This window comes from Oryctolagus cuniculus, chromosome 1 (assembly GCF_051225735.1).
Source record: "Oryctolagus cuniculus isolate XC-2025 breed Fujian yellow rabbit chromosome 1, ASM5122573v1, whole genome shotgun sequence".
Lineage (NCBI taxonomy): Eukaryota > Metazoa > Chordata > Mammalia > Lagomorpha > Leporidae > Oryctolagus > Oryctolagus cuniculus.
In genome coordinates, this window is record NC_142867.1 from 181,971,773 (window position 1) to 181,987,140 (window position 15,368).

Consider the following 15,368-nt stretch of genomic DNA (forward strand, 5'->3'; position numbering starts at 1 on the left):
GGGAGTATACAGGCAATCTCTCTAATTTCCTCTTAATTGTGCTATGAACCTGATCCTAAAACTTGTTTTTAAGGAAAGCTGTTAAAGTGGTAGAACTCTTCATGCTAACTCTCAGTGACCCCAAATGTTGGTAACAGTAGCCAAATTATTCCCATTGCTCAAAGTTTAGTTTCTATTCTACCTGCCAACTAGCAAGCCACAAGAAGGCAAAGGGTTCCCATCATATTGATATATTGGTAATGACTTTTCCTAATAGCCACAGGGCCTAAATCTTTAGAGCACAGAAAGGTTACCTTCAGTTTTCATTATGATCTGGAATTAGCCAAGAATCCTCACAGTTTATCAGCACATAAGTAGATCTGACTTCTCTATTTCTAATTAAGGTAAAAATAAGATGCAGATACAGTAACCAGTAGCACATTCTGTTTCTCGTCATTTGTACATGGTGTTGAGTTTTTCCACATCACATTGACTAGAATTCATAGAAGTTTTGGATTGTGTATTTTCTTTGGTTTTCAAATGCCAAACTTATTCCATGTTAAATATTTGCATTGTGAACATCTTTATTTTAGAAGCATCACAATGAGAACAATTAATCATAGCCTGGTCACTAACAGGGTGTGCAGCAATTGCTTATTTTAAAATTGAATAACTCTTTGGGTCATTCAGGTGCCATTCAGCATGCTGGAACAGTTAACCTGTTCATAGTTTTCCACAACAGCTCTACTTTCGGTCTCCCTTATTCTGGAATAATATTTTGTCTCATTTTAACTGTGGGCTGTAAGAATTTATTGTGCTTTCTGCTGCTGCATTCCATTGCTAGTTTATGGTGCTTTGTTACCTTAGACTGGTATTTAAATCTAAGTTAAGAGACACCTTAATATTCCAGCCCACATCCAGACAGCCCTATTTGAATGAGACAGTGAGTCAGTGTCCATAAAGTCTCTGGCTGCAACTGCTAGTGGGGACTGTCAGTGTCGCATGGACTTGCAGAGATGAATTAGTGAGTGATGTCAACTGTCAGGACTCTGAGAAGTAGGTTGAGACAGACCAGAACCTCACTATGATACTTTGGAACCAAGCCCTAAAGAAGGGTGGGATTTGAATAGGCAGAAGAGAAATGATTTTTCGAGGTGCAGAAGATACCAAGAGCCTTGAGATGAAAATGTGCAAAGTAGGTATCAGATATCTGTTCAGAAGCAGCCATAAAACACCACTGCTTTAACGCTGATGACAGGCTGCTCAAGTGAGAAAAAAACTAGGCCATCAACACAAGCAAGCCTCAGCCAGAGTTGGTCCACTCAGCTTGGGCTCTGACCCATAGCCCAACAATTCTAATGCCCTCCCTCCATCTTCAGGTCCTCCAGATAGTGACTATGTTATACATGTCTGGTTGCTTCCCTTTGGATGAGCTCTCACCCCTGGCTTCTATCAGCGGCCCCTTTTAAAGTGCAATGTGCACCCTGGTTTCAAGAAATAAGCCAGAGAGGTCAAGGAGGTGGTTTTGTGTAGGGTTGCCAAGAAGTCAGAACAATGAGTGGTTTCAAATCATACAGGGTCTTAAATACTAGACTGTGGAAGTAGATTTACTACATGAGAAATGTAGACAGACCCATGGGGGTGTTGAGTAAGGAAATGATACTGTAAAAAGTAATGTTTCATAGGAACCATCAGTAGTGGGAGAGGAATGAAGAAACACTGTTTAGAGAGTAACGGATACTCTAGACCAAGGTGGAAATATGTGGTGAAGACGCTGTTGATCACTCATCCCACAGCCAAGGCATCCCTAATCAGTCATGAGGCTCTTTTTCACTCAGCCCAGGCACTGCCTTGGAATTTAACATTCACGCCAAGCCTGGTGACAGTTGATATACAGGATGAAAGCCATTTGCCAACCCTGTGACAGTCATAAGTGTGTGTATTTCTCTGTGTATGAGGTTAACTGGCTATAACAGATTCGGAGAACTTCGTGGTTCTGGGCACGGTGACAGTAACCTTTGTGTTTTCATGGGAGAAACGGGAGAAGGGGCAGATATAGCATCTTTAAAGTCATGTATCAAAGCTAACTCTTCTTCATTAAGACTTGAGAGTTGAGATTCCCAGCAGGGAAGTCTACTCTGGAAATGCATATTTTAGTTATCAGACATCCTGGCATTGACTTCACTTGAAGCCACAGTTAGATGTTTCATGAAAGAGTGTTGATTGAGCAGCACATGCATGGCCCCACCTGGGCCTCACTTTCCATAACTGTAAAATGAAAATTTGGAACTTATGAGTCCCTTGTTGCTTTCACACTCTTAACAATGTGACTTGGACATGGAAAATGCCCAGTGGATGTTCAACTATGCCGAGTAGACCCAACTTAAGTTGAACCCATTGTCCTAGACAGGACAGGTGTCGATGTTTTCATCCTAGTTCCCAACTGGCCTTTCTGCAGGCAGGTCAAAACTGTGCCAAGTGCTCTGGAACACAAGGCCACCGTTGGTGGTCCCAGCCTAAAGCAGTACCCCACAGAGCTCCATTTTCAGACCAGCAGCATCCCAGGCCTCCCTACATCATTTAAATCTTTTTGCAGCCTTCAATTAAATATTATTTTTGGCCACTAAGGCCTAAGACTAATATTTCTCACAGTATTCATTTGTAGGGCATTAGCATTGATACTTTTTTTTTAACTTTTATTTAATGAATATAAATTTCCAAAGTACGACTTATGGATTACAATGGCTTCCCCCCATACCGTCCTTCCCACCCACAACCCTCCCCTTTCCCACTCCCTCTCCCCTTCCATTCACATCAAGATTCATTTTCGATTATCTTAATATACAGAAGATCAGCTTAGTATACATCAAGTATGGATTTCAACAGTTTGCTCCCACACAGAAACATAAAGTGAAAAATAATAGATGATTTTTTTTTAAATGATGATGAAATCAGAGCAGACCTATTGTCATGTTTAATCCCAGTGAGAGTCAAGTTGGGAATTGATAATTTCTTTTTTTTTTTTTTTTTTTTTTTTACAGAGGATCAGTTTAGTATGCATTAAGTAAGGATTTCAACAGTTTGCACCCCCATAGAAACACAAAGTGAAATATATTGTTTGAGTACTCGTTATAGCATTAAATCTCAATGTACAGCACATTAAGGATAGAGATCCTACATGAGGAGTAAGTGTTGATACTTTCTAAAATAACTCTTATTGGAGTTTTCATTATAAGAGCAATATGTCTTCATTGTAGAATAAAAGCAAGAAGAAAAGGAAAATTATCTATAAATGTCTAATCCTGAGATAACCTGTACAAATGCCTTTTTCTGAGATATTAATATTCCTATGTATGTATATATTTTACCTAAGGTGAAATATACTCTATACAGTGCTTGTCACTTTTTTTACTTCATGAGATATAACAAATGTCTTTCCATGTATCTAAATATTCCTCTATAGTTTCACTTTTAATGGCTACATTGGCAGGAAATGCTGAATCTTATTCAACTAGTTCTCTAATGTTGTATTTTTAGGTTCTTTGTGGTCCCTGGTCATTATTAATATATGAATATATATGATGAATATTCTGATTTCTAAATCTTTGTGTGCATCCCTGTTTACTTAGGATCAATTCCTGGAAGTGGAATTACTGTGTCAAAGCTCATATATTTTAGGTTTTTGCTACATATTGTCAAATTTTCCTCCAAAAAAAGTTTTATCTATTTCTGTGGCTACCAGCATTGTCTGAGTTTTTTCTCCAAAATGTCATCACAACATGGTATGACCAAAAGTTTTTACATTTATCATTTTAATTGATTAATACATAATACCAAAATAGTATAAATATATTTCTATTCTGTATATTTTCAATAATTTTGATTTTTTTGAAGATTTACTTATCTATTTGAAAGATTTACCAAGAGCAAAAGGGACAGGGAAGGGGGGGAGAGAGAGAGAGAAAATGAGAGAAATCTTCCACCCACAAGTTCACTCTCCAAATGGCTACAATGGCCAGGGCTTGGCCAGGCCGAAGCCAGGAGTTTCATTTGGGTCTCCCATATGGATGACAGGGTCCCAAGCACTTGGGCCATCTTCTGCTGCTTTTCCGAGGCCATTAGTAGGGAGCTGGATCAGAAGTAGGAGCAGCCAGGACGTGAACCATCACCCATTTGGAATGCACGTCTAGCAGACAGTGACTTTATCCACTATACCACAAGGCTGGCTGGCCCAAATAATTTTAATTTTTAATATATTTATCAGTCATATTCATTTGTAAATTATTCAGATTCTTTTTGCTCATTTTTGATAGATAATTTTTATTGATTTATAAAGTACAAATATATATAATATTTATATATTTTTATATATGTTATATATGTTTTATATAAACCTTTTTGACAATTTGCTAGTTGACTTATAATATTACACATTTAAAGTCAAAACTTAGTTTTGATGTAGGTATACAAATGTGAAATCATCATCACAGTCAATAAATGAGCATATTCATCATCCCCAAAAGTTACCTTCTTGCTCCTTGTAATTGATCCCTCATACCCCTTCCCCTGACTACAACCACCGCTCCCACCCCAGGCAACCATGGACCTACTTTTTATCAGTATAGACTGGATTGCATTTTCTAGAATGAAATCATACTTTTGGGAAATTTCGCTTCTTTCACTGGGGATAGATATACTGACATAGGCTGCAACATATATCAACTGTGCATTTCTTTGTAGTGCTGATTAGTGCTCCTTAGTGCAGGTATCCTACAGCTTGTTTGATTCACCTGTAGAGAGGTAAGATGGTCGTTTCCAGTTTCTAGTTGTTACAAATAAATCTTCTATGGCAAATCATACTTATTTATGTATGGACATGTGCATCATTTCTCTTGATTAAACATCTAGGAGTAAACGGCTGATCATGTGGTAGGTGTACATTTAACGTTATAAGAAATGTCCCTACTTTTTTTTTTTCCAACACATTTTACTGTTTTACAAGTACATTATATTCTCACCAGCCATATTTGAAAGTTCGAGGTTCTCCACATTTTCTCCATCAAAACTTGCTCTAGTTGTTTTTTTTTTTTTTAATTTTCGACACTACACTATGAATATAGTGATTTCTCATTATGGCTTTAATTCATATTTTCCTAATAACTGGTGGTGCTAACATCTTTTCAAGTGCTTATTCCCATCATTTCTTTGGTGAAAAGTCTTCTATACTTTTAAAGCTCTGTAATTTATTTGCATATTATTGAATTTTGTGAGATGTTTGTATATTTTAAATACAAGCCTATCAAATAAATGAATTCCAAATGTATTTACTCAGCTAATGACTGTCTTTTCATTCTTTTAATAGTGTCTTTCAAAAAGTAGAACATTTTTGATTAGATTCAATTTATTTTTTTCTGTCATGGATCATTCTTTTTGTGTTCTGTTTAACAAATCTTTGTCTACCCCAATGTCTCAAAGATGTTCTCCTAGATTTTTTTCTAGATGTTTTATAGTTTTAGATCCAGTGATCATTTCTGTGATTATTTTGAATTAGTTTTGTATGTGATCTGAGGTGTATACTGAAGTTCATTTGTATGCATATGGATATCCAGCTTGTCCACTACCATTTGTTGAAACATTATCCTTCCTCCACTGAGTTACCTTTGCACCTGTGGAAATTCAGTTGTCCTTATATGTGTGGGTATCTTTCTATACTCTCTATTCTATTTCAATGATGTATTTGTCTCTTTAGAGCAACAACATATTCTACCCAGTGCTATAGGGGTCTTGATGTTTTCCTAGTTGGTTGGCAGGGACAGGAACAGTTCCTTCTGTGAGGATCAGTACTGGCATATCTAATGCTTTCAGGTTCTCTTCCCTGACCTAGCTAGTTTTTCACATGAATGCACTGATCCGTATTCTGCTGAACACTCCCAGGACACAACCATTCAGTTGTCAGTGCAGTGTCCATGGCTGCTTCCCCACTGTAGTGGCAGAGTTGAATACTTGCCACAGACCCCATATGGCCCACAAGCTTAAAGTTTTTCTATCCGACCCTTTATAGAACACATTAGCCAAGCCCCGATCTAGTTCTTCCCTCATATAATTATGAAGGGTGCCAAGGCCTACGGTTGTGATCACACAGCCCTGTCTCCAAGGAGCACATGCTTTCCACTGTGTCGCTGGGGTCCATGAGGCCAAGGACCCTGACAGACCCACCCTACCAAAAAGATATCCAGAGTGGAGAGCATCCTCAGGAAAGGCAGGAAATAGAAAACCTATGTCCTAAAAGCCCCAGAGTTTAGTGAAAATTAGATGGCCTTGGGTGGCTCTATAAGAAAATAGGTAAGTATAGGTAGCTTAAGAAAAACAGCTCAGTACCTCTCTTCAGCAAACCTTGCTTAAGTCTGGAGCCTGTTGAGTGTTTACAGAAGATACACATTGGGTTCAGTCTGCCCCTCTCTTTGGTGAGGCACTCTCCTCTGTGATGCCTCATCCAATGGGCTCTTCACAGCATCAGTGCTGGAGGCACCTGTCACACTCGCCCACAGAGAGCCAAGAGGCCTCAGCCTTTCCTCATGCCTTGTGATTTACCAATCTGAGGGAGTTTGCAGAGCAAAGCCTTCCCATGAAAGAAAGCAGTGTATCTGGTCCCTCGCCCATGCTTGGGACTGGAGGGCACAGCGACATGCCTGCAGCCTCTCGGCAGCACCAGCATGCTCCCCAGGGCAGTGGGTCTGTCACCTCCAAGCCTGCATGCATGAAACCTCCACTTCTCAGAGGCCTCCCAGCCCTTGTGAAGCCAGGCAATGAGACGCAGTGGGCAGCAGTGTTTGCATTCTGACCACCTGAGACAGGCAGCTTGTATCTTTTATTCTCTGTCCATTCCCTGCTGAGATTTGCAGATCCCAGCTGGCATGAAGCACAGTTCCAGATGCCTCTGTTAAGAGCAACAACCCTCTTGTTGACCCAAAATCTCATGTTAACAGATGAAAAAATACTTTTTCCCCAGCACTGAAATATTAAGACTGGGCCATTCCTACAAATGAGGTCCTGCAGGTGAGGGAAATGTGGCTGGAATCTGTAGCACCTAGACCTAAATGTTAAAGGGAAAGGTCAGTGTTCACATGTCAGTCTGTCAAAGCAGGAATGTGTATTGGAAAGCAGTTTAATAAATATTAATATTCAAAGTTGAAACTCCTGGCAAAGCACCTAACAAGGCAGTATCTCGAGGATAAGTCCATGTATGCTTTCAGCAAATACTTATTGTCTGTTATATGCCCAGCCCTGTGCTAAGAGCCAGGGATGCACAGTAAATAAGTTAATCACAAACCTATTCCTCATTAATTCTTTCTAGAAAACTTAATTGAGGTTTATTTGCTGCATGCCAGACACTATTCCAGATACTAGGATATAGTAATAAATAAAACAAACCCTTGTACATCCTTTTGTACAATTTGATTCTAGTGGGGGCACTGGGAGTCTGATAGGAAAGTAATTCATTTAGAGGAAAGTGATTACAAAAGGAAGACCTCAAGGGTGGGCATTGTGGCATAGCAGGTTAAGCTGCCACAAGGAGTCCCTGGCTCCTGGCTTTGACCTAGCCTAGCTGCTGCTGCTGTTACAGACATTTGGAAAGCAAACCAGTGCGTGAAAGATATCTCTCCCTTTCTCTCCCCACTCCTGTTCCTCTCCCCCTCTCCTCCTCCCTCTCCCTTCTGTCTCCCTCTTTCCCTATCCATTTCTCTTGCTCTCCCTCCTCTTCCCTCTGTTTCTTTCCCTCTCTGTTTCTTTCTCTGTTGTTCTACATTTCAAATAAATAAATAAATCTTTTTGAAAAGTGGGGTGGGGTGGTGTTAAGTAGGTGCTTTGAGAAATATGATAAGACAACTGCCCTGGTCTGAGCAGAAAAGTTAATGAGTGCAAGAAAGTTCTGTGTTGTTCCAAAGTAAGCCAAAGGGAACCCAGGAGAGAAGACTCTTCATTCAGCAAAGTGAGGTATCAGAGAAGGTTTAACAGAGGAGTAACTCATGCCTGAAGGATAAGTCAAAACACTCATACAATAGGGTATATCATTATTGAGTTCCTTTGATATGCTGAACATCACTGAAGGCAGCAGGGAACAAAACACAAAAGTTTCTTATAGATCTTACATTGTAGTCCTGGGAATAGAAAATAAGCAGAAGGAGGAAAATGACATCATGTGTTAGAAGGTGAGGTGTGCTCTGGAGAAACAAAGCAGGGTAAAAGGATCAGTGGTACCCAGATGGGAAGGGGGTTGCAAGTAAAAGTTCTATGGTCCAGAGAAGACTCACTGAGAAAGTGATCCTTGAGCAGGGACATCAACAGGAGCTCCTGAGCATTGCACATGCGAGGAGGAAGAGAAGAGTGTCCCAGGCTCAGAAAGAGCCAGTGCAGCACTCTTGAGGTAGGGACATGCCTAGCACGTTCCAAGAACAACAACAAGACCAGCATCGCCAAAGTGCCGTCACAAAGGGAATACATGGGAGGAGAGAAGATCAGAGAGGTAACAAGGCAGAGGGCAAATCGTGTAAGGCCTTGTAAATAGCCACATTAAAACAACTGTGAGAGAAAAAATCTATAAATGCCCAAATTTATAAACAGACTCAATATTGCATTGAGCATCATGGGCTTTTTCCAGGATTAGGCAAGGGCAGCAGAAGTGATTTCTTTTATTGGAAACCATGTGGCCAACTGAATGTTATATAGCTGACTCTAGTAAAACAGAGGCTTATCAGGCTGGCTCTGGTACAAGCCAATATTGCTGATTTAATTTGACTCACATGTGTTGGGCACCTGCTATGTCTATCTGGCCCTGAGCTTCTGCAGGCACGTGCCTGGCCATTTCCTTCACGTAGTAAGAGGCTCCCAATTGCACAGTAGAGTCACTTGGGATATTTAAAAAACTATATTCCAATGAGACCAATTAAGTCAGAATCTCTGGAAGAAGGGCTAGGCATCCATACTTTTAAAAATTGCTACTTAGGGCCAGTGTTATGATGCAGTGAGTCAAGCCACCACCTGCAATGCCAGCATCCCAAATAGATGCCAGTTCATGTCACAGCTGCTCCCCTTCCAATCCAGCTCCCTGCTAATGCACTTGAGAAAGCAGTGGAGGATGGCCCAAGTGCTTGGTCTACTGACATCCATATGGGAGACCCAGGTGAAGCTCCTGGCTTCAGCCTGGCCCAGCCCCAGCTGTTGTGGCCGTTTAGGGAGAGAACCAGTGAATGGAAGTTCAATCTTCCTCTCTCTCTTCCCTTCCCATCGCTCTATGCATGTGTGTTTCCCTCTCTCTGTAACTCTGCCATTCAGATAAATATTTTTAAAAATTGCTTCTCAGCACTATAATGGACTTTTAAGGTCTTTTCTCTATTCCCTACTATCTATGTAGAGACTGATGTGAAAAAAAAAAATGGTGTTGTAGCACTTAGAATACCTTAGCCTGTCAATCAAGGCTCTTCAATCTTCAGAGCTAGTCTCCATATCCATCTTTCCATCCTATTCCCACCTTAGTCCTACCATTCTTGTCAAATATATCCCTATCACTTGCTATGGCCTTGATTCTTTTGTGATTTCCTGGCCTGCAATAGCCTTCCCTGCCTCATCTTTTTTTCAGTAATTCCTAAAGGTCTGCAAGGCCATAGTTTGAGGCCTCCGTGAATCCTTGGAGTGTCTCAGTTTTGAATGGTCACTCTCCATTGAGCTCTGAAATACCTACTCTAGACCAGAGTTAGGCAAACTTTTTCTGTAAAGAACCAGATAGGAAATATCTTAGGCATTGTGGGATGAAAGGTCTCTGTTGCGATTATTCCACTCTGCAGTTGTATGGAGAAGGCATCCCTAGGTGATAAACAGCTGGATGTGGCTGGGTTCTAATGACACTTTCTTGACAGGAATTGGACTGGGTTGGCATTAGGCCTCAGTTCACCAACACCTGCTCCAAGTCACTAATGTGGTGCTCAGCCCACCCTACCTTGTGTTATTGGAAATATTTCATATCTGTGTTGTGTCTAGGTCCTCAAGAGGGAAGACCCTGCATATTATAAAGGGACTTAAAACAGGACTAGGCTTAAAAGTCTTCTTGAGTCATTTCCATTTATCATTTCTATTCTAGTTGCACATCTGTTCCATGTACCTCCACCCTCACCCAACAAAAGCATACTTCCTGATTCTTCTGGTACAGACCGGATCAAGCACTTCCTGAATCCAATTTTGAGAAAATACACCTAGTGACTGTCAGTGCCCTGGACCACATCTGTTAGGGAGCCATTTTTCATCCTGACCAGTTGGAACACTCAGCTCATCATTACTTCCTCTCCAAAAATAGTCATGGCAGCAGCAAGTTCTGATGGTCAAAGGTTAGGTGCAGACCCACCCGAAGGGTGGCAAGAAAAGGGGTGCAGAGGAAGGGCAAGGAAACCATGTGGATGACGACCATGGTACTTAATGAGGAAAGGCAAAGGAAGAAGGTATTTATCCTGACCCTGCTCAAAGAGGTGTGAGTTGGCATCTGTTTCCTCATTTATACTGGGAGGTGAAGTTTAAGGCACAAGGAAAATGCTTTTGATTTCCCAGAGTTTTGCTTGCAAAGAGAATATGCTTTGCTATTAAGAAAAGTCAGCTTGTGGTTGTTTATGGCACATGTTTATGCACCTTTGTCTTGTGTTAAATAAAAATCTGAAGTGCGGAATAGAGATCCCCACAGGGACTTCAGGAAGCACCATAGTACATATAGTGGAAAACTAAATCAGTATTTCAGAGGGCATTTATGGGGAAGCCGCAGGAAGGAGTGCAGCAGCTCTTTGGACTGGAGTGCACATCCATAAATATAAAAGACACTAGAACATAAGCGACACCTAAAATAGTTGGGCAGAGAGAGCAAGGCAGTAAATCTTGCTTCGCCACTGTTCTAAGCCATAACAGGCATCCAGGCTTGGCCTTATTTTAAGACTCCAGATAGCCAGGAAACAGGGACCTTGAGAAAACTCACTCACACTTGCTCCTGCCCTGTCCTGGCACCAGGACACAATTCCCAGGCCTGTGTGCCCTCCCCGTGTCCAACAGGAATGACGTGAATGAGCTTCATGTCCCTGAAATAGACAGGGATTGAATGTACATGAGTGGGAAAATGAGGAACTCTACACTTTCCCTAATAAATCCTGGCTCAAGCCTCAAATGGCTCCTGAAAGTACCCACCCACTCTTGGTCTTTGCCCCTTGTGTTTGTGTGGTGCTAGAGTGGCAGTTTTACAACAGTCCCAGGGCCCAGAGGCAGGCTATAAAAGAGAAAGGCGGATTATGGCCTAAGGCCGTGCTGTCATCTGTGAAAGTTGGCCTCAGCTCCTAGCTGACTCTATAGAGTAGAGGACAGGGTGCCTCAATCAGAAGACCTGTTTCTGAATGCCCAGCATCTGGTCCCTCATGTATAAATAACACCCAGCTCACAGAACTAATTATAGTGAGGGCTGAATGAGATGTCATGTGCAATGCACCTAGTTTAGTGCTTGGCACAAAGTGCATGCTGGTGAAAGTGAATTTTTTGGCCTGTTTCTCTAACTTCCTTGTTGAGAATCTAAGAAGCCCCTTCTCCCCTTCACTGTGGCCTTTCACATGTTCTCCCTTGGATTAGAGGGTCAGAGCTTGTTGCCATCGTGAGTGTAAATTACATCATACAAGAGAGAGTGGCCTGTTGGAGGGTTCATCCATGCCAGGTTCTGGGTAGGAGCAGAGTTCATTAGGTGTGGCCCCTGACAAAAAGGAAGTTCTTGTTAGAAAAGATGAGCCCTGAAGAAATGATGGGAAAGCAGTGTAAGTCGGTGAGGAAGGAAGAAAACAAGCAGTCAGAATAGCTGCTCGGAATTTATGAGGAAAGACCAAGAGTCAGTCTTCTCCTAGAGGTTCTCTTCCCATCTTTGTATCTAAGATCTGTGCTGTCTATCGGGATACTCCCCATGCATCTTGGGACTTGCTGCACAGAAGCCGGAGTGCCTGGCTTTGCTACTTAGCAACTGTTACATGACCCTGGGCTGGCCGTGGGAGTCTCCCCTGACTTTGCCTGTAAAACAGAGGTCAGCACTGCATATGCCTCCAGGGTTTTGGAAGGTAATAAATTAGGAAATAGATGTAAAGGACTTAGAATGGTGCCTTTGCACACAGCGAGTGCTCAAATAAGGTTAGTCGTGACAGTTCTGTGCCTGTTGTTGCCACACCCCTCCCCTCTTTGAAGTGGGAATGTTAAGACTGAAGATCAGATCCTGGAGGCAAAGATGGAGGTAGATTCAAGCCTCAGTCAACCAAGCATTTTTTTTAACTTACCCATTTTATGCTGTTCTTGTTTTCTGTGTGTATTTGCTAGTTAATTTAATTCACATTTTATTCAAGTTCCCTTTGAAAGTGTCAGCATATCTCAGATACATTAGGCAAAAAATAACCAAAAAGAAAAAAAGGAAATGAATTTTGCCCACCACGCAACCCAAAAGATGACAATTGCTTGAGTTTTGGAATAGGTGTTAAAATATGGTCAAACTCACAGAAGCTTCAGGAGCCTGCCTTTCTCATCAGTAAAATAGGTTGGTGACCTGCTTCTCAGAACTGACTTGAAAATAAAATGATTAAATACATGAAAACATTCTGTGAGGTTTAAAGTACTCTATAAAGCTTAGATTGCCTTGGTCCTAGGGCTAGACATAAGAGAGGCCACAAAGACAAGATTTCTAGGACCCCAAGGAGAAAACAAAACTCTGGACCACTGGTGAAACATTCCATTCTAGCCAAGAGCAGTTACCTTACCTGTTTTTGCTGCACACTGGGATACAGGCTGATTATTGTCTTTAAGGGACCTTGGGGTCAAGGGTAGCTAAAGAGTGGTACTCGTAACATCTGAGTTCATGGGGAAGTGGGACTTAAGCAGCTCAAGGAAGAATGTATGGAATTATACAGGCCAAGAAAGGAACAAGGGTAGAATTAGCCGGTGCCGCGGCTCACTAGGCTAATCCTCCGCCTTGCGGCACCGGCACACCGGGTTCTAGTCCTGGTCGGGGCACCGGATTCTGTCCCGGTTGCCCCTCTTCCAGGCCAGCTCTCTGCTGTGGCCAGGGAGTGCAGTGGAGGATGGCCCAAGAACTTGGGCCCTGCACCCCATGGGAGACCAGGATAAGTACCTGGTTCCTGCCATCGGATCAGCGCGGTGCGCCAGCCACAGCGCGCCGGCTGCAGCGGCCGTTGGAGGGTGAACCAAAGGCAAAGGAAGACCTTTCTCTCTGTCTCTCTCTCTCACTGTTCACTCTGCCTGTCAAAAAAAAAAGGGGGGGGGGGGAGTAGAATTAGATCCCTCCTCCAAATCCCCCTCTGTGCCCAATCACCATAACAGAAAAGGAACAAAGGACAGGCTCCTGGTCTAAGTCCAGTGCTTGGCCTGTGAAGTCCAAATGCCAGGATCACTTGGTTTGTATTTATGAAAGTAGTTGACTGTCATGGAATCAAAATTCAGTCAGGGTCTTGTCTCCAATCAGTCACCTATAAACACTGGTGAGGCTTGCAATTTGCCACCTTTTCATCTCCTATATCCTGCTATGTTTGGGAAAAGTTATTTGGCTAACATGGTAGAAATCAAGTGAGTTTTCTCCCTTCCCATAATTAGCTGCAGTGTCTTCAATCTTTTATGAAACAGAATTACTACACAGCCTCTGACTTAACATACCTGTGGTCTTCTGGACAAACATTGGGAAGTCATCCCCACACACATACACCTCAACTTCCTGCCATGCTTGCCTATCAGTGTTGGCATTGATAAACCCCTAAGCCCCTCCTGAGGCCTCCTGAGACCTTAAGCCCCCAGAGCTAAAAAAGCAACCCATTAAATTGTATTTTTGCTCTTCAAAGGAGTGGGAGAAAGAAAGGTAGGGCTTTCTTTGCAGCATCAGTTTGAACTTTCTCCCTTCAAAAGGGTACCTTCCAGATATTCAAGAAATGAGAAATACTGGTTGCCTATGAGGAGAGGAACCAGGTAGTTGAGGGAGAGATGTGTGAGAAAGAATTTTCACAGCGTTCCCTCTTCGTACCTTTTAAAGTCTGAACCAAGTATATGAATTAACTATTCAAAAGTAAATGAATACATAAAATCTAGTTTTGTTTCAGAAACATATCTTGGGTATCTACTGAGTACCAAAATTCCGTGATATCTTGACCATCACAGAGATTACAGCTTGGGTCTTCCAGTCTTCAGAACCTCAGAAATATAGACCTAACAGAGTAGAAAAACACATTTCCTTTGCTGATAGAAAGGAGGCTAAGGGAAATGAGCCAGAAACACATTATGGTACCATTCAATTCTAGGTCAGGAACACCCTGGTATAGCTGGGTTTTGTTTTTGTGTAGATGTTTTAATAACCATTCTGGAGAGGCCTTTTGTCAGGAAGTTGCCATTCTATGGTTGCAGGTAGCATTCCTGAGGAAGGATTTTCGCTTCCTTTGAAAAACTGCACAGCCTAAGAAGGGTTTTGCTGACTCTGCTGTCCCCTACCCACGGTAGCCCACAAAGCTAACCTTAGTAGCTCATGCCAGAGGTAGCTTGGGACAAAGGACGATGATAATAATTGCACTCTTATTTGCGAAACATAACCTCGTACTTTGCTTCAGAGTTCAACCCTCTTCTACCCTTCACCTTTAAGACCTTATCTCTCAAAGGTATGTAGAAAGACAAGTCTGACCCCAGAAACGTTCTATCGAGAATCTTTTTATGTGAAAATCTATTATGATTTTGGAATTCTTCATTTCTTTGTTGCCGGTGCCTGCTTAGAAATAATGAGCTCCCTGTACATTTGTTGCCAAGGCGATATCAGACTGAAAATTCATTCATGGCCCTTTCTGGAACCTGGCAAGGACTGCTGTATGTAATGTGTGACTCTTTGAAGTGGTATCATGAGAGATAAACCAGCACAAGCCTGTCGTCTGTTGTCCTGCCAACTTCCTGAGCCCAGAAAAAAAGAACATAGGCCCAGAAGAGAATGACCACAGCATTTGTTTATGCACAGTAAAGACTATACCACTTAATTCCTCTCCTTGTGCTCCCAGTCTCTGCCTTAATGAACTTGCCTGGCATCACAGATGCTTGCTCAGAGCCATGGTTCAGAGGCTGGCTCATCATACTTAACCTGAAACTCGTATCAGGGAGATAGAGAAGGCAAGGAGATTTTATTAGGACTTTCTGCTAAGCATGCTGGAATCACTTCTGAGATGGTACAATTGGAGAGAGAAAAAATATCATAAAAAGTTAAATTGGGGGAGGGGGGAAGTGAACAAAACAAGACTTTTGTTAAGCTTCTTTTCTTGAGGACCTGCACATGTTTAATACAAACCTTGATTTGATTA

General features: G+C 42.0%; 1 protein-coding gene across 5 annotated transcripts in view; it reads left to right on the forward strand.

The window, feature by feature from the left end:
- Nucleotides 1-15,368, forward strand: part of ADAMTSL1 (ADAMTS like 1) — a 1,088,032-nt gene that overhangs the window by 1,016,556 nt on the left and 56,108 nt on the right. The window lies entirely within an intron of this gene.